The 22,375-nt window shown below is 38.7% G+C and overlaps 1 non-coding gene across 1 annotated transcript; it reads left to right on the forward strand.

Annotated features, from left to right (window-relative positions):
- The first annotated feature begins 19,426 nt into the window (after window positions 1-19,426).
- LOC133764911 (U6 spliceosomal RNA) lies at window positions 19,427-19,533 on the forward strand. The gene has a single exon (XR_009866480.1). It is a non-coding gene; the product is annotated as a U6 spliceosomal RNA (small nuclear RNA).
- The last annotated feature ends 2,842 nt before the right edge of the window (window positions 19,534-22,375 follow it).

Below are 22,375 nucleotides of genomic sequence, written 5' to 3' on the forward strand. Positions count from 1 at the left end.
ATCCTTTATCAGTTGTGTAGTTTGCAAATAATTTCTCCCATTCTGTTGGTTGCCTCTTCACTTTCCTGTCTCTTTTGCTGTAAAGAAAATTCCCAATTTGAGGTTATCCCAATTGTTCATTTTGGCTTTGACTACCTGTGCCTCTGGGGTCTTTTCCAGGAATTCTTTGCCTGTTCCAATATCTTGAAGGGTTTCCCCTATGCTCTTGATTAATTTGATGGTGTCATGGCATAGATTTAGATCTTTAATCCATGTTGAGTGGATTTTTGTATATGGTGTAAGATTAGGGGTCTTGTTTCATACTTCGACATGTGGACATCCAGTTTTTGCAGCTCCATTTGTTGAAGAGGTTGTCCCTGTTCCAGGGGTTGGTTTTAGCTCCTTTGTTGAATATGAGTTGGTTATAGATGTTTGGATTGACTTCCAGTGTTTCTATTCTGTTTCATTGGTCTATCCTTCTGTTTTTATACCAGTACCAGACTATTTTGCATATAACTGCCCTGTAGAATGTCTTGAATTCTGGAATTGTGATGCTCCAAGCTTTGTTTTTATTGTATAGGATTGCTTTAGCTATTCATGGTCTCCTATTCCTCCATATGAATTTCAGCATCATTTTTTTCTAGGTTGTGAAGAATGTCTTTGATATTTTGATTGGTATGGCGATGAACCTGTAAATTGCTTTTGCAAGAAAGCACATTTTGGACTGGCTTATTTCACTCAGCATGATGTTTTCCAGCTTCCTCAATTTTGTTGTAAATGCCCGGATTTCATTGTTTTTTACTGCTGTATAGTGTTCCATAGAGTACATATCCCATAGTTTCTTTATCCAGTCATCTGTTGATGGACATTTAAGTTGATTCCATGTCTTAGCTATTGTGAATTGAGCTGCAACAAATATCAAGGTACAAAAGGCTTTTTTTCCCTTTAATTCCATTTGGGTAAATTCCAAGGAGTGGGATGGCTGGGTCCTGTGGTAGTGCTATATTCAGGTTTCTGAGGACTCTCCAAACTGTCTTCCATAGTGGCTTTACCAGTTTGCATTCCCACCAACAGTGGATTAGTGTCCCTTTTTACCCACATCCTCACCAGCATCTGTTGTTGGTTGATTTCTGTATGTAAGCCAATCTAACCGGGGTGAGGTGAAACCTCATTGTGGTTTTGATCTGCATTTCCCTGATGGCTAGGGATCCTGAGCATTTTTTCATGTGTCTGTTGGCTATTTGGATTTTCTCTTTTGAAAAATGTCTGTTAAGGTCCTTGGCCCATTTTTTTATTGGGTTGTTTGTTTTGTTTCTGTGGTGTTTTTTGATCATTTTGTAGATTCTAGTTGTTAATCCTTTATCTGTTGTGTAATTTGCAAATAACGTCTCCCATTCTGCTGGTTGCCTCTTCACTTTCCTGACTGTTTCCTTCGCTGTAAAGAAACTCTTCAATTTGAGGTAATTCTATTTGTTTATTTTATCTCTGATTACCCGTGCCACTGGGGTCTTCTCCAGGAATTCTTCGCCTGTTCCAATATCTTGAAGGGTTTCCCCTATGCTCTCAATTAGTTTCATGGTGTCGCGGCACATCTCTAGTTCTTTGATCCATGTTGAGTGGATTTTTGTATAAGGTGTAAGATAGGGGTCTTGCTTCATACTTTGACATGTGGACATCCAGTTTTCCCAGCACCATTTTTTGAAGAGGCTGTCCTTATTCCAGGGGTTGGTTTTAGGTCCTTTGTCGAATATGAGTTGGTTATAGATGTTTGGATTGATCTCCGGTGTTTCTATTCTGTTCCATTGGTCTATCCCTCTGTTTTTGTACCAGTACCAGGCTGTTTTGATTATAACTGCCCTGTAGTATGTCTTGAAGTCTGGAATTGTGATGCCTCCAGCCTTGTTTTTATTGTAAAGAATTGCTTTAGCTATTCTTGGTCTCCTGTTTCTCCATATGAATTTCAGCATCATTTTTTCTAGGTCTTTGAAGAATGATTTTGGCATTTTGATTGGTATTACATTGAACTTGTAAATTGCTTTTGGGAGAATGGACATTTTGATGATATTGATTCTTCCAATCCATGAGCATGGCAGGTTTTTCCATTTTTTTGTGTCATCTTCTATTTCTTTCTTTAGTGTTTTGTAATTTTCATCATAGAGGTCTTTGACATCCTTGGTTAAATTTATTCCAAGATACTTTATTGTTTTTGTGGCTATTGTGAATGGGATTGATCTTAGAAGTTCTTCCTCGGCCCTGGCATTATCTGTGTATACGAAGGCTGTTGATTTCTGAGCATTGACTTGGTATCCTGCTACTTTACCAAACTCTTCTATGAGTTCCAATAGTCTCTTATAGGAGTTTATTAGGTCCCCTATATATAGTATCATGTCATCTGCAAATAAGGATAGTTTAACTTCCTCCTTTCTCATTTGCATCCCTTTAATTTCTTTTTCTTGCCTGATGGCCCTGGCTAACACTTCTAGGACTATATTCAACAGCAATGGTGAGAGTGGGCATCCCTGTCTGGTGCCAGTTTTCAATGGAAATGCCTCCAACTTTTCCCCATTCAATATGATGCTGGCCATTGGTTTATCATATACTGCCTTAATTGTGTTGAGGAATGTTCCTTCTAACCCCAATTTGCTTAGGGTTTTCATCATGAAAGGGTGTTGTATTTTGTCGAATGCTTTCTCTGCATCTATTGAGATAATCATATGATTTTTGTTTCTCAATTTATTAATGTGATGTATTACATTGATTGACTTTCAAATATTGAACCATCCTTGCATACCAGGAATAAATCTCACTTGGTCCGGGTGAATGATCTTTCTGATGTGCAGTTGGATTCGGTGTGCCAGAATTTTGTTGAGTATTTTTGCATCTATGTTCATCAGGGAGATAGGTCTATAGTTTTCTTTCTCTGTTGTGTCTTTTCCGGGCTTAGGAATTAAGGTGATATTGGCTTCATAGAAAGAATTTGGGAGGGTTCCCTCCCTTTCAATAGTTTTGAATAATTTGAAAAGAACTGGGGTTAGTTGTTCTCTAAATGTCTGGTAAAATTTGGCAGTGAAGCCATCTGGTCCTGGGCTCTTCTTTTTTGGAAGTGCATTTATTACTGATTCAATTTCTTCCATGGTTATGGGTCTGTTTAGATTTTCTGTATCTTCATGGCTCAGTTTAGGAAGGTTGTAGGTGTCCAGGAATCTATCCATTTCTTCCAGGTTCCCCAATTTGTTAGCATACATCTCTTTGTAGTGGTTTCTAATGATTATTTTTATTTCTGTTGTGTCTGTTGTTACATTTCCATTACTATCTTTGATTTTACAGATTTGGGTCTTCTCTCTCCTTTTTTTGATTAGTTGGGCCAATGGTGTGTCGATTTTGTTTATTTTTTCAAAGAACCAGCTCCTGATTTTGTTGATCTTTTGTATTGTTTTGTTGGTTTCAATTCTGTTTATTTCTTCTGTGATCTTTAGTATTTCTTTCCTCCTGCTGGATTTGGGCTTGACTTGCTGCTCTTTTTCTAAATCCTCGAGGTGCATGGAGAGTTCATTTGTTTGGTTCCTTTCCAGCTTCTTGATGTAGGCAACAATTGCTATAAACTTTCCTCTTAGCACTGCTTTTGCTGTGTCCCACAGGTTTTGATAGGTTGCGTTATCATTTTCATTTGTTTGTAGAAATCTTTTGATTTCTCTTTTAATTTCTTTTTTCTTTTTTTTATTAAACTTTTATTTAATGAATATAAATTTCCAAAGTACAGCTTATGGGTTACAATGGCTTCCCCCTCCCAAAACTTCCCTCCCACCCACAACCCTCCCCTTTCCCGCTCCCTGTCCCCTTCCATTCACATCATGATTCATTTTCAATTCTCTTTATATACAGAAGATCAGTTTAGTATATATTAGGTAACGATTTCAACAGTTTGCCCCCATATAGCAACACAAAGTGAAAAAAAATACTGTTGGAGTACTAGTTATAGCATTAAATAAGTGTGTACAGCACATTAAAGACAGAGATCCTACATAATATTTTTTTAAAAAATTAATTAATTGACCCACTGTTCGTTTAGGATCATGTTGTCCATTCTCCATATATTTGCATATGGTGTAGAGATTCTTGGGTTGTTGATTTCAAGTTTCACCGCACTTTGGTCTGAGAAGCTGCATGGTATAGTTTCAATTTTTTGGAATTTGTTGAGGCTCCCTTTATGGCCTAGCATATGGTCAATCCTAGAGAACGTTCCATGTACTGGGGAGAAATACGTGAACTCTGTGGCTGTGGGGTGGAAGGTTCTGAAGATATCTATTAGGTCTATTTGGTCTATAGCATCAATTAACTCTGTTGTTTCCTTGTTGAATTTCTGTCTGGTTGATCTGTCTATTGGTGAGAGTGGGGTGTTGAAGCATGCTGAGTGAAATAAGCCAGTCCAAAAGGGACAAATATCATATGTTCTCCCTGATTGATGGCAACTAAACAAGCATCTAAAATGATACCCATTGAAGTGAAATGGACACTGTGAGAGACAATGACATCAGCCCTTGTCTTAACTGTTGAGGAACAACTATTTTATTCCTTTTAGTATTTTTGTGGTTGTGGTTGTTGTTGTTGTTGCTCTGTTTATTCTACATAAGACCACTGGTTGAACTCTGTAATCAATGCACAATCATTCTTAGGCGTTTAAAATTAACAGAAAAGTGATCTATGTTAAACATAGGAGTGGGAATAAGAGAGGGAGGAGATATATAGGTTGGCACATGCTCACTTGGACTTACCTCCAATGGTGGAACTAGAAATGTGCCAGGGGATTTCAAATCAATCTTACCAAGGAGGCAGGTACCAATGCCAGCGCACTTGGTAAAGTGATAAGTATAAATACACAACCGATCAAAAAGATAGGGTATGTGTCGAAGAGATTTCACAAATAAGACCAGTGTAAGCAAATAATGAAGGATAGAATTAAAAGGGAGAGAATGATCCTGCGGGGGAAGCAGGACACACAGCAGACTCATAGAATGGCAAACGCCCAAAACAGCACTCTTGCCTCAGAATCAACCCTTGGGGCATTGAGATCTAGCTAAAAGGTCCATGAGAGTCTCATAGGCATGGAAAGCCATGACACGGTGGCAAAAAACAATCTAAATGAAAGATCCTGGTGAACAAGACCCCAGCAGAAGGAACAGGCCATCAAGGAGAGAGGCGCCTTTCTCTGAAGGGAGGAAGGAACCTCCACTGTGATACGGCCTTGACTAAACAAGTTCAGAGTCGGTGAACTCAAGAGACTTCCTTAGCCTAGACAGCTCATAGCAAGAGTCTCGGGTGATTGCTGACGTCATAAATAAAAGTGCCAATTGTTAAATCAACAATGGGAGTCACTGGGTACATGCTCCCCACATAGGATCTCTGTCCTTAATGTGTTTTACTGTGAAACTTAAAAACACTACTAGTCGAACAATACCCTATACCTTGTGCGGTTGTGTGAATGCAGCCTGCTGAAATCCTTGTTTAGTATATACTAAGTAGATCTTCAGTATATGAAGGTAATTGAAAATGAAACTCGATAAAGGGTGGGATGGGAGAGGGAGAGGGGAGGGCCACGGGAGGGAGGGAGGTTGGTTGGGGGGAAGCCACAACAATACAAAAGTTGCACTTTGTAAATTCACATTTATGAAATAAAAAAAAAAAGAATGCACATTTTGATGATATTAATTCTTCCAATCCATGAACATGGCATATTTTCCCATTTTTTGTGAATTCTTCTATTTCTTTCTTTAATATTTTGTAATTTTTGTCACAGAGATCTTTGACATCCTTGGTTAAATTTATTCCAAGGTACTTGATTGTTTTTGGCTATTGTGAATGGGATTGAATTAAGTTCTTTCTCGGCCATGGCATTGTCTGTGTATACAAAGGCTGTTGATTTCTGTGCATTTATTTGGATCCTGCTACTTTACCAAACTCTTCTATGAGTTACAATAGTCTCTTAGAGGAATCTTTTGGATCCCCTATATATAGAATCATGTCATCTGCAAATAGGGGTAATTTGACTTCCTCCTTTCCCATTTGTATCCCTATAATATTTTTGTTGCTGATGGCTCTGGCTAAAACTTCTAGGACTATACTGAATTGCAATGGTGAATTGCAATGGTGAATTGGTCTGGGTGAATAGTCTTTCTGATGTGTAGTTGGATTCAATTGGCCAGGGTTTTGTAGAGTATTTTTGCATCTATGTTCATCAGGGAAATAGGTCTATAGTTTTCTTTCTCTGTTGTGTCTTTTCTGAGTTTAGGAATTAAGGTGATATTGGCTTCATAGAAAGAATTTGGGAGGATTCCCTCTCTTTCAATTGTTTTGAATAATTTGAGAAGCACTGGGATTAGTTATTCTTTAAATGTCTGGTAGAATTCAGCGGTGAAGCCATCTGGTCCTGTGCTCTTCTTTTTTGGTAGCACGTTTATTACTGATCCAATTTCTTTCATGGTTATGGATCTGTTTAGGTTTTTTTTTCTTTTTTTCTTTATTTATTTTTTATTTTTATTTTTTTTTTATTTTTGACAGGCAGAGTGGACAATGAGAGAGAGAGAGAGAGACAGAGAGAAAGGTCTTCCTTTGCCGTTGGTTCACCCTCCAATGGCCGCTGTGGCTGGCACGCTGTGGCCGGTGCACCGCGCTGATCCGAAGCCAAGAGCCAGGTGCTTATCCTGGTCTCCCATGGGGTGCAGGGCCCAAGCACTTGGGCCACCCTCCACTGCACTCCCTGGCCACAGCAGAGAGCTGGCCTGGAAGAGGGACAACCGGGACAGAATCTGGCACCCCGACCGGGACTAGAACCTAGTGTGCCGGCGCCACTAGGCGGAGGATTAGCCTGTTGAGCCATGGCGCCGGCCGTGTTTAGGTTTTCTGTCTTCATGGCTCAGTTTTGGAAGGTTGTATATGTCTAGGAATCTATCCATTTCTCCTAGGTTTCCCAATTTGTTGGCATACAGCTCTTTGTAATGGTTTCTGATGATTCTTTTTATTTCTGTTGTGTCAGTTACATTTCCTTTTTCATCTCTAATTTTATTGATTTGGGTCTTTTCTCTCCTTTTTTTGGTTAGTTGGGCCAATGGTGTGTCTATTTTGTTTATTTTTTCAAAGAACCATCTCTTGGTTTTGCTGATCTTTTGTATTGCTTTTTTTGTTTCAGTTCTGTGGGTTTCTTCTCTAATCTTCAGTATTTCTTTTCTTCTGCTGGATTTGGGTTTGGTTTGCTGCTGTTTTTCCAGATCCTTGAGGTGCATAGAGAAATCATTTATTTGGTACCTTTCCAGTTTCTTGATGTAGGCACCAATTGCTATAAACATTCCTCTTAGCATTGTTTTTGATGTATACCACAAGTTTTGATAAGTTGTATTGTCATTTTCATTTGTTTCTAGAAATTTTTTGATTTCTCTTTTGATTTCTTCTATGACCCACTGTTCATTCAGAATCATGTTGTTCATTCTTCATGTTTTTGCATATGATATAGATATTCTTGAGTTGTTGATTTCAAGTTTCATTGCATTGTGGTCTGAGAAGATGCATGGTATAATTTCTTCTTCTTCTTTTTTTTTTTTGGACAGGCAGAGTCGACAGTGAGAGACAGAGAAAAGTCTTCCTTTTCCATTGGTTCACCCCCCCAATGGCTGCTGCAGCTGGCGCACCATGCTGATCTGAAGCCAGGAGCCAGGTGTCTCCTCCTGGTCTCCCATGAGGGTGCAGGGCCCAAGGACTTGGGCCATCCTCAACTGCATTCTCAGGCCACAGCAGAGAGCTGGACTGGAAGAGGAGCGACCGGGACAGAATCCGGCGCCCCGACTGAGACAAGAACTGGTGTGCAGGCACCATAGGTGGAGGATTAGCCTATTGAGCCACGGCACTGGCAAGTATAATTTCAATTTGTTGAATTTTCTGAGGCTCTATTTATGGCTTAGCATATGGTCAATCCTAGAGTAAGTTCCATGTACCAGGGATAAATATGTGTACTTTGTGGCTATGGGATGGAAGGCTCTGTGGATATCTACTAGGTCCTTTTGGTTTATAGTGTCAATTAGCTCTGTTATTTCCTTGTTGGATTTTTGTCTGGTTGATTTGTCCATTGGTGAAAGTAGGGTACTGAAGTCCCCTGTTACTATTGTATTTGAGTCTGTATCTCCCTTTAAATTCTTTAGTAATTCTTTCAAATATCCAGGCGCCCTGTAATTAGGTGCATATACATTTATAATAGTAATGTATTCGTGTTGGATTGATCCTTTAATCATTATATAATGTCCTTATTTGTCTCTTTTAATAGCTTTTGTGTTGAAGTCTATTTTGTCTGATATTAGGATGGCCACACTGGCTCTTTTTTGGTTTATGTTAGCTTGGAATATCTTTTTCCAGCCTTTCACTTTCAGTCTATGCACATCTTTGCTTGTGAGATGTGATTCCTGAAGGCAACAGATAGATGGGTTTTCTTTTTTAATCCATTCAGCTAGTCTGTGTCTTTTTACTGTAGAGTTGAGACCATTTACATTCAGTGTGACTATTGTCAAATACTGTCTTTTTCCTGTCATGTTTCCTTAAGAAGAACTGTTTATGTATTTTGGTATTTGTTTGTATTTAAGCTGGGTCATTTTCTACATTCATCTTCTTTTGTAGTGAAGTTCTTGTTTTTGTGTTTCTGCGTGTAGTACATCCTTGAGCCAGTGTTGTAGGGCTGGACATGAAGATACAAATTCTTTCAGTTTCTTTTTGTCATGGAAAATATTTATTTCTCCTTCATTCATAAATGATAGCTTTGCAGGGTACTTTATTCTTGGTTGACAGCCTTTATCTTTTAAAACTTGGAATATATCACGACATTGTCTCCTTGCTGTAGGGTTTGCAATGAGACATATGGGGTGAGTCTGATTGACTTACCTCTGAATGTGATTTGTCTTTTTTTTCTGGCACATTTTAGGATTTGTTCTTTGTGTTTCACTGAGTGTTTCCACAATGTATCGTGGTGAATTCCTTTTCTGGTTACATTTGTTTGGATTCCTGTGTATTTTCTGAATTTGCTTTTTTTTTTCAACCTGTTTACGTTGCAGGTTTTCTGATATTATTTCATTGAAAATGCCTTCTAATCCACTCTCTCTTTCCATACCCTTAGGGACTCCTATTATTGGATGTTACAATGCTTGATTGAATATTGTAAGTCTCCAACCATGATTTTTTTATTTTCTAGTTTACTTTTGTGTTTGATCTGACTGTATTATTTTCGAAAGTTTGTCTTCAAGTTCTGATATTTGATCTTCTATTTCATTTGTTTGATTCCTGAGGAATTCCACGGTATTTTTATTTAGTCAATTTAGTTTTTCATTTCCAGTATTTCATTCTGGTTTCTTTTTAGGATCTCTATTCCTTGGGTGTGCTTTTCGTTCAGATCTTGAATCATTTCTCATTGCTTATAAGTAATCTGATTATTAATTTTCTGAATTATTTTTCTGGCATGACTTCAAATTCTTCTTCTTCAGCCTCTATTATGAACAGTTTAGCCAGCTCCATTGGTGAGTTCATAGGTTCTTCTATATTCTTTTTTTGTTTTTATAAAATTTATTTAATAAATATAAATTTCCAAAGTACAACTTTTGGATTATAGCAGCTTTTCCCCTCATAACCTCCCTCCCACCAGCAGCCATCCCATCTCCCATTCCCTCTCCCATCCCATTCTTCATCATGATTCATTTTCAATTATTATTATTATTATTTTTTTTTACAATTTGAAGACAAGTTTTACTGTTAACTCTCATAGTACAACTCATTAAGGACAGAGGTCCAACATGGGGAGCAAGTGCACAGTGTCTCCTGCTGTTGGTTTAACAGTTAACAATCTTATCTTTTATTTTTTTTATGTTTTTAAAATTTTTTTAACTTTTATTTAATGAATATAAATTTCCAATGTACAGCTTATGGATTACAATGGCTTCCCCCTCCCATAACTTCCCTCCCACCCGCAACGCTCCCTTCCTGCTCCCTCTCCCCTTCCATTCACATCAAGATTTATTTTAAATTCTCTTTATATATAGAAGATCAATTTAGTATAAAGATTTCAACAGTTTGCACCCACATAGAAACACAAAGTGAAACATACTGTTTGAGTACTAGTTATAACATTAAATCACAATGTACAGCACATTAAGGACAGAGATCCCACATGAGGAGCAAGTGCACAGTGACTCCTGTTGTTGACCCAACAAATTGACACTCTAGTTTATGGTGCCAGTAACCACCCTAGGCTGTCGTCATGAGTTGCCAAGGCTATGGAAGCCTTCCGAGTTCACCGACTCTGATCATATTTAGACAAGGTCATAAAAGACAGAGTGAGGATAGTAACCAATGATCCTAAGAGTGGCATTTACCAGGTTTGAACAATTATACAGCATGAAGTGGGGAAGAGGACCATCAGTACACACAGGTTGGGAGTAGAGCCATTGGTGGTAGAGTAGAGGTTATGATTACAAAGGAATGGGGCCCAAGTACGCTAGACAGGGTCTAGAACAAAGGACAGAGTCATTATTAGAGGAGCTAAGAAAGGTGCTGTCTAAGCTACAATGAAGTTTTCTGATGGAGAGGCAAATAGAACCTGATAGAAGGGGCTTGATAATAATCTGGTGGGCTTTAGGCCTTGTAAGTTAAGAGGCCCAGACCTATCTATCTCTTCACATGGGGTATATCCGAAGGGAGGTGTGAACCTCCTAGGGGAAGGCACTCTGTTGACTTTCATTACTTGGCTGGCCTGGGAGGAGAGCTGGCCAGGTAAAGTCAGGGGGCATCTCTAACAAGAAATTTACAGTTCTTCCTGCCATGTTGCTGACCTTACTTGGCCGCCCCCTCAGCTGCAGTGGTCACTTTGGAAGTTGGGCTGAGTGAAGGGCTTTTCAGCTTAGAGCAAATAAGGTCTGTGGCTCTGACCTGGGCATCCTTCGACTCCAGGGCAGGTCCATTTCCAGTGATCCAACTCTTGGCAGAGCTGCCAGGGCTCTTCACAAGCTGACTTCTGCTGAAGCCCAGAAAGCCACTGCAGTGGACTGGCCTGTTGGGTCTCCTTGAGGGCAGATCACTGTACAGATCAGCCATTAATAGGCCTGCCACCTATTGCTTCTGATGCCTAGCTTTCTTTTCCTCCTGGTTTGTGTTAAAGCAGACCAGAGGATGCAAGTCAAGGGAGTGCCCAAGTCCCATCTCTAATCTTCGGTGGCCTGAACTACAAGTCTATAGTCACAGGCATGTTCTGTAGTAGTTTTTCTAAGGGAGACAATGCCCATGAGGAAAATTATATTCTCACTTTAAAACTTTCTTTCCCTTTGGTCTGAAAGGGAGGTTTTTTCTACTTACTGTATACTTTGCTCATGGCGAAGTGAATCTAGCTATGAGATTATTATTTAAGTTCTTATTTTGGCTATGCTATTACAGAAAAATGTTAGCCATCTCTTTTATAAGGTCTAAAGATTAAATTGTGCGTCCTATAGATTCCTTTATAATAGAATTAGTTTCCTACCTTGAAGAGAATAGAGAAATGAAAGAACAAGTTGGGCTTAGAATAGAGAAATGAGGGAGCAAGTCCTAGATTGCTTGCTGACAATAGCAATATTACATGAATACTTAGCAAACCGTTTCAACCATTAGATAACAACTTAAGAAAACATTTACCAGAAGGTCCAATGCCTTCTGTAAATTTTAAGAATCATGTATTTGAAAACACCTCTTAAATATCTTAACATGGTGTAGTTTGTTTAACCAGTAAACTTAAGCACAACCATATAAAATGTTTTTAGTTTCTTTTACCAACAAGTATAAAACATGTGATGCAGAGATTCAGGTCACATAAATTAAAATGTATCTTTGATTGATTTTAGCAGCTTAAATTTATGGACAATCTTATCCATAAGCCATTTAAAATAAAACTCTTAATAAAATTTCCCCATGTGGACATACAATATGTAAACACATATAACATAGCATAATAGACCAATATAGCAATTTTAATAATAGCTTTTAAAATCTTTAACTCTTTTTGTAGATTGCCAATTGATTTGAATTGCTTTTTGTTTTTAGTAACCTCAGTTAACCATACTTTCTCTCAGTTGGTACTGTTAATACATTATTGGCTTCATCTGTTTACAGAGCCATCCCAAAGTACTCAATACAATAGAAGTGGCTGGAAAAAGTCCATAGGAACCTAGAGGAGGACAGCTAAACACAGAACCAACAACGCTTTAGTTTTATGAGCAGCAAATCATATATAACTGTGGATGACAAAAGACTTTAAGTCGCCATGTTTAAAATTATAAACTCATCAACCAACAAGAGGCACTTGCTTACTTCACAGTATTTTTGAAAGCATCTGTAGGATTTTACAAGTATTTAACCCTTTAGGCCTCTGGGGCTTTCTCATTAAGATAACTATCATGTCTAGTAACACAAGATCATTAGACTTTTTAATTCTCAAACATTTGTATTAATAGCATTTTCCATTATAGAAACTTAAAGTCTGGTAGCACATCACATCTTGACAGTCCTTCTAATATACTCCAAATAGCCTGATTAGTTGGTGTCTCTATAAGATGAGAGACATAGGTCCTTCGATTTTTTCAGTTGGGCCCAAACTGGAAAAACCAAAGTCCAAGATTTACTGGAACTTCTAGAGTCCAGATTGTTTGAAACTTTGATTTTTTGAATGCCTGTCAAGAATGCCAAGAAGGCTCAAAATCCAAAATAACTCGTTGAAATAAGATTCCTTAAAATCATGACATAACATAGACCAAATTTGATCATTGTTACAAGGTGATTATTCAGATCTTTGAAAATAAGCACATATTTAAATAACCCATAGCTCTGAATAAAAATTCAGCTGTTTTTGAACAATTAGAATTTAACAGACATCAAGAGAACATAATAGATTACTTTAACACATTGATTTAACAGAGCATCAGAGTTTAATTCTGTCAAAGAGAAATTGAGCTTCCTGTGATCTTTTGCTGTGAGGTTTCCTTCCTTTACCTTCTTTCATATTGATGACCATGTTTCTGTGTTTCTGTGTGTAACACATCTTTAAGCATCTTTTGCAGGGCCTGACGAGTGGCGACAAATACTTTCAATTTCTGTTTGCTATGAAAAGTCTTAATTTCACTTTCATTCACAAATGAGAGCTTTGCAGGATATAATATTCTGGGCTGGCAGTTTTTCTCTCTTAGTACCTGGGCTATGTCTCGCCATTCCCTTCAGCTTGTAGGGTTTCTGATGAGAAGTCAGCTGTGAGTCTAATTGGAGATCCTCTGAGTGTAATCTGATGTTTCTCTCTCGCACATTTTAGAATCTTTTCTTTCTGTTTCACTGTGGTGAGTTTGATTGCAACATGTCGTGGTGAGGATCTCTTTTGGTCATGTTTATTAGGGGTTCTATAAGCTTCCTGTACTAAGATGCCTCTTTCCTTCTCCAAACCTGGGAAATTTTCTGCTAGTATGTCACTGAAAATGCCTTCTAATCCTTTCTCCCTCTCCATGCCTTCAGGAACGCCTAGAACCCGAATGTTGGGTTTTTTAATAGTATCCTGTAGATTCCCGACAATATTTTTTAGATTTCTAATTTCTTCTTCTTTTCTTTGGTTTGCCTGTTTCCTTTCCTGTTCTCTGTCTTCTAAGTCTGATATTCTCTCTTCTGCTTCGCCCATTCTGTTTTTAAGGCTCTCTAATGTGTTTGTTATTTGATCTATTGAATTCAACAGATGCTAGCGAGGATGTGGGGAAAAAGGCTCACTAATCCACTGTTGGTGAGAATGCAAACTGGTAAAGCCATTATGGAAATCAGTCTGGAGATTCCTCAGAAACCTGAATATAGCCCTACTACATGACCCAGCCATCCCACTCCTTAGAATTTACCCAAAGGAAATTAAATTGGCAAATAAAAGAGCTGTCTGCATCTCAATGTTTATCACATCTCAATCCACAATAGCTAAGAAATGGAATCAACCTAAATGCCCATCAACAGGAGACTGGTAAAGAAATTATGGGATATGTACTCTATAGAATACTATACAACAGTAAAAAAAAATGAAATCTGGTCATTTGCAAAAAAATAGAAGAATCTGGAAAACATTATGGTGAGTGATTAAGCCATTCCCAAAGGGACAAATATCATATGTTCTCCCTGATTGGTGACAACTAACTGAGCACCTAAAAGGAAATCTGTTGAAGTAAAAGGGACGCTATGAGAAACAATGTCTTGATCAGCCCTTGTCCTGACTGTCGAGGAACAACTTACTATTTTATTCCTTTTAGTATTTTTTTTCTACTTGATACTATTGGTTGAACTCCTTAATTAACACACAATTATTCTTAGGTGTCTAAATTTAACTGAAAAGTGATCCCTGTTAAATATAAGAGTGGGAATAAGAGAGGGAGGAGATGTACAGTTTGGCACATGCTTACTTGGACTTACCCTTAATGGTAGAGCAAGAAACGTCCCAAGGGATTCCAATTCAATCCCGTCAAGGTGGCATGTACCAATGCCATCTTACTAGTCAAAGTGATCAGTCTCAGTTCATAATTTATCATAATGACAGGATTAAGTGTAAAAGGGATCACATAAAGAAGACTAGTGGCCTCTAATACTAACTGACAGAATTAAAAAGGATAGAACAATCCAAATGGGAAGTGGGATACACAGCAGACTCACAGAATGGCAGATGTCCTAAACAGCACTCTGGCCTCAGAATCAGCCCTTAAGGTATTCAGTTCTGGATAAAAAGTGCATGAGAGTTTCTCAGGCATGGAAAGCCAAGACACTGTGGCAAAACCAAATGACCTAAATGAAAGATCTCTGTGAGTGAGATGCCAGTGGAAAGAATGAGCCATCAAAGAAGGAGGTCCCTTTCTCTGAAGGGAGAAGAGAACTTCCACTTTGACTATGGCCTTGTCTAAATAAGATTGGAGTTGGCGAACTCAAGAGGCTTCCATAGCCTTGGCAGCTCATGACAAGAGCTTCAGGTGATTACTGACATCATAAATAAGAGTGTCAATTGTTAAATTAACAACGGGAGTCCCTGTGCACTTGCTCCCCACGTAGGATCTCTGTCCTTAATGTGTTGTACTATGTGAATTAATAGTAAAACTACTATTCAAACAGAACTCTATACTTTGTGTGTCTTTGTGGGTGCACTCTGTTGAAATCTTTACTTAGTATATACTAAACTGATCTTCAGTATATAAAGATAATTGAAAATGAATCTTGATGAGAATGGGATGGGAGAGGGAGTGGGAGATGGGATGGTTGCAGGTAGGAGGGGGGTAATGGGGGGAAAAGCTGGTATAACCCAAAAGCTATACTTTGGAAATTTATATTTATTAAATAAAAGAAGAAAAAACAGAAATTAGTTTCTTGCAAGTAGCATACGGTTTAAATTTATTTTCTTAAAAATCAATTTTGTGTATTTTCTTTCTTTCTTTTTTAGATTTTTTTTACTTGAGAGGCAGAGTTAACAGAGAGAGGGAGAGACAGAGAGAGGTCTCCATCCACTGATTCACTCCCCAAATTGTCCCAATGGCCAGTGCTGGGCAATCTGAAACAAGGAGTCAGGAGCCAGGAGATCCCTCTGGGTCTCCCACAAGAGTGCAGGAATCCAAGAAACTTGGCCATACTTTACTGTTTTCCCGGTCATCAGAAGGGAGCTGAACTGGAAATTGAGGAGCTGGGACTTGAACTGGCACCAATATGGGATGCTGGTGGTTGCTTAACCTACTACACTACATCACTGGCCCCAATTTAGTGTATTTTTAAAAATGTTTATTTATTTTAATTGAAAGTCACAGTTACACAGAGAGAAGGAAGGGTAGAGAGAGAGAGAGAGAGAGACGTCTTCCATTGCTGGTTCACTTCCCAGTTGGCCACAACAGCCAGAGCTGTGCCAATCCGAAGCCAGGAGCCAGGAGCCTCCTCTAGGTCTCCCACATGGGGGCAGGGTCCCAAGGACTTGGGCCATGTTCTACTGCTTTCCCAGGCCACAGCAGAGAGGTGGATCAGAATTGGAGCTGTTGTGTCTTGAACCAGTGCCCATATGGGATGCTAGCACTGCAGGTGGCAGCTTTACCCGCTATGCCACAGCGCCCGCCCCAAGTGTACTTTCTAAACTGAAGAATTTAATCCATTTACATGTATTGTAATTGGTGATAGGTAAGCTTTTACTGCTGCCATTTTGAAATCTGTTTTCTAGTTTTATCATAGTTACTCTATTTTTTCTCCTTCATATATTTCTTTATAGTAAAGAGATTTTATCTAGCAATATATTTTGATTTTTTGCTTATTATTTTTGGTAAATATATTATAAGTTTTTGCTTTGTGGTTACCATGAGACTTATAAAAAACTTACCAAAAACTCTTTGGTTACAGCATTATATTTTGAGTTATAGAAACTTAATGTTGACTGTAATGATAGAGAAACACAAACATAAAAACCATAAAAACTCTGTAACTTACACTGTATTCCTACACACATTTTTATTTTTCATGCCTCATTTTAAATTCATATAAATTGTCCCTTAATATATTAAAAGTTTTTTTAATTATTTAATTTTGATGCTAAAGTTGGTTTACATATCATCTTTACAGTACAGCATATTGAATTTGTCCATATAATTACCCTTTCCAGTGATTTTTTTTTATCTTTGTGTATTTTTTCTTACTCATTAGTATTTCTATGGTTTAAAGGACTTGCTAGCATTTCTTATAGAACAGGTCTGGTGGTGATAAATTCTCTCAGCCTTGTATAAGGATGTCTTAATTTCTCCATCATATCTAAAGGATAGATTTCTTTTTCTATTTGGTGTTATGAAAGTTTTGTCCTATTCCTTCCTGGCCTGAAAGTTTCTGACAAGAAGTCTCTGGCCAGACAAACTGGAAAGTTTTTGTGTTGTTTCTTTTCTCCTCAACTTTGAGAATCCCACCTTTAACACTTAAGAACTTGGTAATAATTTAGTATTGAGCAGAGCTGATTGAGTTGAATCTGGTGACCTCCAAAAGGAAATTGTGCCTTTCTAAAGAGCTAGGAAGTTTTCTGCTATCATTTTGAATGTATTTTCTGCTCCTCTGGCCTTCTCAAATCTCCCTTCAAACCTAATAACTCAGACATTTTCTCTGTAATGTTGCCCAGTGTCCTTATAAACTCTTCATTCCTCCTGATTCTATTTGTCTTCCCCCTCAAACTGTGCATTTTAAAATAACTTCTCATCAGCCTATTTTTTCTTATGCTTGATGTATTCTACTATTAATGTCATCTATCATGTTTGAAATTCCACTTAGTGTACTTTTCAAGTAATGATTTTGATTTTTAAAAATTATTTTTTATTTGAACATCAGAGTTACAGAGAAAAGTGAGAGGAGAGAAAGAGGGAGATCTTCCATCCAGTAGTTCACCCCTACAGGGCTGAAATGGCCAGGGCTTGAGCAATAAGATTCATCCACTTCTCCATGTGAATTGCAGGAGCCCAAGTACTTGGGCCACCCTCTGCTGCTGTTCTCAGGCCATTAGCAGGAGCCTTGATCAGAAGTAGAGCAGCTGGACATGAACCAGTGCTGATATGGCATGCTGGCATCAGAGGTGGCAGCTTTTACCTGCTGTGCCACAAGGCTAGCTCCCAGATTTTGATTTTTAAAAACTACTTCTATCTTTGTTAAATCTGTTATTGAGTTTGCTGATCTGTGTTATTTTGACATTCACTAATTTTCCTAAGACAGGAGTGTAGAACCTTTCTTCTGTCAAGGGCCATTTGGCTATTTATAACATCATTCATGGGCTGTATAAAATATCAAATTAAAATTAACCTGCTATGGATTTATTGGGTTTAGGATCCCACCTTTTGTTGGGATGGCAGGGACAGACCAAATGATTTCATGAGACCTATAGGGCTGTAGGCTGGATGTTCCCCTTCCCTGCCTTAAAAAACTATTTTGAATTATTCATCCAATAACATGCATATGTCAGTCCTGTCACATTTTTGGCATCTTGTTCATTATTGAGTCATGGGTCTCTGAAAGTTATTGGCTTTGTTGGCATATGTCATCTGTGTACGGAAGGGTTATTTTTCCAGTCTTTGTAATCTGGCTTTGTGGATCATCTTTCAGAAATTATAAGCAGTATGCTTATTGTCTTTGAGCCTATGGACTCTTCTATTATTGTAGCAGTAGATGGGGCTGTAATTTGAGGTTTGCTGATTTAGTGATTGAGGTAAGGCTGTTTTTGGTGTATTGGCACTGTTTCTGCACTAGAGGGTGCCACAAGACCAAATTTGTCACAAACCCACAACTGATGTTCACAGGAAATAGAGAAGTGTTTAAAGAGATAGTCAGTCCATCCTCTGATCCTCTTCCTAAGGTTGGGGTAGACCTAGATATCTACTCTTATGGCCACCAATGCTGAACTGCTAAATCATACCAGCTAGAGTTCACAATCCATTGAGACAAGAGCAGCATGGGTATAATGACCAATTATACTGTGGGCTGCTTTCTATTGAGGTGGACTCATGGAGAAAGGCCACTAAAATCAGCCACCAGTGATGAAGGTTGGAATATAAGTCCAGTCAACTGGGCTTCACCCCTTCAATGGGCACTAGAGCAGGTGCAGAGACCCTGTGCACAGGCAGTTGCTTGAGATGGGGATTTTTAGGATCTGTCTAGTACTGGATTGTACTAACCCAACATGGAGTCCCACAACATAGTGTTAAGCTCACTTTTCTTCCCCATTATGCTACTTTTCAGTTTTTCCTTACTGTCTGCTTGAGCTTGGAGTATGGGTGATGGAAGCAATCAGTTTAATAGTAAATGGGGTCACATTTGGGTCTCACTCACTAGACCCTGCATGATTTGGTGATAAAACAAGGCTCACATGTATATGGTGGTGATTAACACTACAATGAGTCTGTCTCCTAAATCAGGCTTTGGTCTGATGTCAAGGCACGTACAGTCTCTGCTTACGAGACCTGGACTGGAGACACAGACTTTATGGGCTTTTTCTGCAGTTGGGTTTCATCACAACAGGCCCAATGCTGAGCTCCAAACAATATTCAAAGATTATTTTAACCTTACTCCCCAGTGGCTGGAGTCTTGCTCTGGTTTCTGCTAGAGGTTGAAAGAGAGGTGATAGAGACATTCCTTTGGCCACTTGGCTAAGGAGAATCCAAATGCTTAGTCTGTAGGTTCTGAACTGGGGTCAGGGGCCATGTAGCTCTATCTGACACTGTTTTATCATGGTAGGATTTGTACTGGGTCTCAGGTTTAAGGTCTGGACTTAATTCCCTCTTTCTCTCCAAAGTGGAAGGTGAGGTTTCTCCAAGTTGTGCTGATGGGGTCTGGGGAGGATAGCGCAGGCAATTGTTTCCTTCCTGCTTTCTTTAATATGTCTTTAAAAATCATTATTGTCATGCTCGCTTCGGCAGCACATATACTAAAATTGGAAAGATACAGAGAAGATTAGCATGGCCCCTGCGCAAGGATGACACGCAAATTCGTGAAGCATTCCATATTTAAAAAAAAATCATTATTGTCATAAAACTAGGTGCTATGATTTCTCACTGGTCTTCTTTAGCTAAGGTGGCTTGGTGCATGAATGGCTGTTCAAACAGGTATCTCTGTGGAGAGATGATCACTGCAGTGTCTTACTCAGCTGTCATCTTGTTTTATATCTCTGCCCTGTATTTCCTTTTGAAAAAGATTTACTTATTTATTTGAAAGGCAGAGTTACATGGAGGGGCTGGGGGGGGAAGGGAGGGAGGGAGGGAGAGGGAGAGGGAGAGGGAGAAGGAGAGAAAGAGAGAGAGAGAGAGAGAGAGAGAGAGAGAGAGAGAGACCTGCAACATCTGCTGGTTTACTTCCCAAATAGCCACAACAGCAAGGGCCGTGCTAGGCTGAAGCCAGGAGCCAGGAGCTTCTTCTGTGTCTCTCACCTGGGTGGCTTAACCTGATATGGCACAATGCCAGACCCATGGCTATATTTTTAAAATGGGTTATTTTTTGATATTGTGTTAAGTACTTTTTATATTTTGGATATTTACCACTTTTCATATGTGTGCCCTGAAAATATATTCTCCCAAAGTATTTTCATTCTGTGTATTGTTTCTTTGCAATGGGATTTTTTTTTTAATTTGGTGTAGTCCTATTTGTTAATTTTTCCTTTTGTTGTCACAAATATTGTGTTAGCTATATGCAATCTTACTAGCTGCACAATAAATCCTTTTTCAAAAGTTTTATTTATTTGAAAGGCAGAGTTACAGGGAGACAGAGACAGAGCAATCTTCTGTCTGGTGGTTTACTCCAAAAATGGTCCCAACTGCTAGGGATGGGATAGGCTAAAGCCAAGAGTCAGAAGCTTCAACTGGGTCTCCCACATGGGTTGCAGGAGTCCAAACACTTGGGCCATCTCTGCTGCTTTTTCCAGGCAACCAGCAAGGAGACAGGTCAGAAGTGGAGCAGCCAGGACACGATCAGTACCCATATGGGATGCCACCCTCACAAGCAGTGGCTTTACTCACTATGCTAGAACATTAGCTCCTCCTGCATATTATTAAATAGATTTGAAGGGCCGGCACTGTGGCATAGCAGGTAAAGCCACCACATACAGTGCCAGCATCCCATATGGGCACCAGTTCGAGTCCTGGCTGCTCCACTTCCAATCCAGCTCATTGATTTGGCATGGGAAAGTAGTAGACGATGGCCCTGCACCTGCATGGGAGACTTGAAAGAAGCTCCTGGCTCCTGGCTTCAGATCGTCCCAGCTCTGGCCATTGTGGCCAATTGGGGAGTAAACCAGCAGATGGAAGACCTCTCTCTCTCTCTTTCTCTGCCTCTCTGTAACTCTCCCTTTCAAATAAATAAATAAATCTTAAAAAAAAAGATGTGAAAAGATGGTGCATATTTACACTGTTTCTGATGTTAGGCATAAAACATGCAGTTCTTCACTATTAGGTATGATATTAGCTATAGATTTTTTTGTGTTTGCCCTTTCTCAGATTGAGGGTTTTCCATTCTATTATTTAAAAAGAATTTTTTTTTAAAAAAAGGATAATGTGGGGATGGCAGTTGTGGTACAGTGGATAAAGCTGCTGCTTGAGATATTCACATAACATATCGGAGTGTAATTTTGAGTCCTTGCTCTGATGCTTCCAATTCAGCTTCCTTTTAATGCACCTGGAAAGGCAGTTGAAGGTGGTTAAGGTCCTTGCATCTGCCACCCAGGTAGAAGACCTGGATGGAGTTCCTAGTTCTTGGCTTTTGCCTGGCCCTGGCAGTTGCAGTCATCTGGAGAGTGAATCAGCAGGTAAAAGATTTCTCTGTGTCTCTCCCTCTGCCTTTCAAACAAACAAATAAGCAAAAGATCTTTAATAATTTAATGCAAAATACTTTTTCTTTCAAATGACCCTAATGCAGTGAATCACACTGATTTATTTTACAGCTCCCTGTCTTGTAATCTGTTCCTCTCACATGCACTCCCATTATGATGCTGTCAGACATGATGTGCTATAGCTGGGAGTGGGGAGGTGCTTGCAAGCTGGCACCACACTGTGCTCCAACATTGTGCACCAAATAAAGCCCTTTTCTTTATAAAATGTGCAGACCTAGGTATTCAATTAGAGTAACTGAAAATAGACTAATGGAATTACTGGATCATATGGTAGTTTCGTGTCTAACTTTCAGCTAACTACCCAACTGTTTCCTAACAGCTGGACTATTTTTACATTCCCACCAAGCAAGTGGTCTAATTTTTTCACATCCTCTTGTTTTTTTTTTTCTTTTTTGCTATTTTTAGAGTATCCATCCTTTTAAGTGTGAGGTGGCATATTGCTGTGGTTTTGATTTGTATACTTCTATTTTCTTAATGATTAGTCATGTTGAACATTTTCTTCCAGTGTATAATGGTCACTTGTTATCTACTTTGTGGAAATGTCTTTTCAAGTCCTTGCTCATTTGTTATTAGGATTTTGTTGTTCTTGTTGTTAAGTGGTAGTACTTCTTTACATATTTTGGATAGATTGGGATATATGCATTTAAAATATCCTGTTCCATTTTTAAGTTTTTAATTCTGATCATTGTGTCCTTTAATGCACAAAAGTTTGAAATTTTGATTTATCCATTTTGTTTTGTTGCCTGTGGTTTTGTTTTCATATTAAAGAAATCAAGGACTAATCCACTGTCATGAAATTTTCTCATTATGTTTTCTGATATGAGTTTCATAAGTTTAAACATTAAATTTAGTTCTTTGATCCATTTTGAGCTAGTTTTTGTATATGGTATAAGGCAAAGGTATAACTTTATTCTTTTATCTTTGGATACATAATTGCCCCAACATTATTTATTGTCTTTTCTACATTAAACA

This window comes from Lepus europaeus, chromosome 7, assembly GCF_033115175.1.
Source record: "Lepus europaeus isolate LE1 chromosome 7, mLepTim1.pri, whole genome shotgun sequence".
In the NCBI taxonomy this organism is placed as follows: Eukaryota; Metazoa; Chordata; class Mammalia; order Lagomorpha; family Leporidae; genus Lepus; species Lepus europaeus.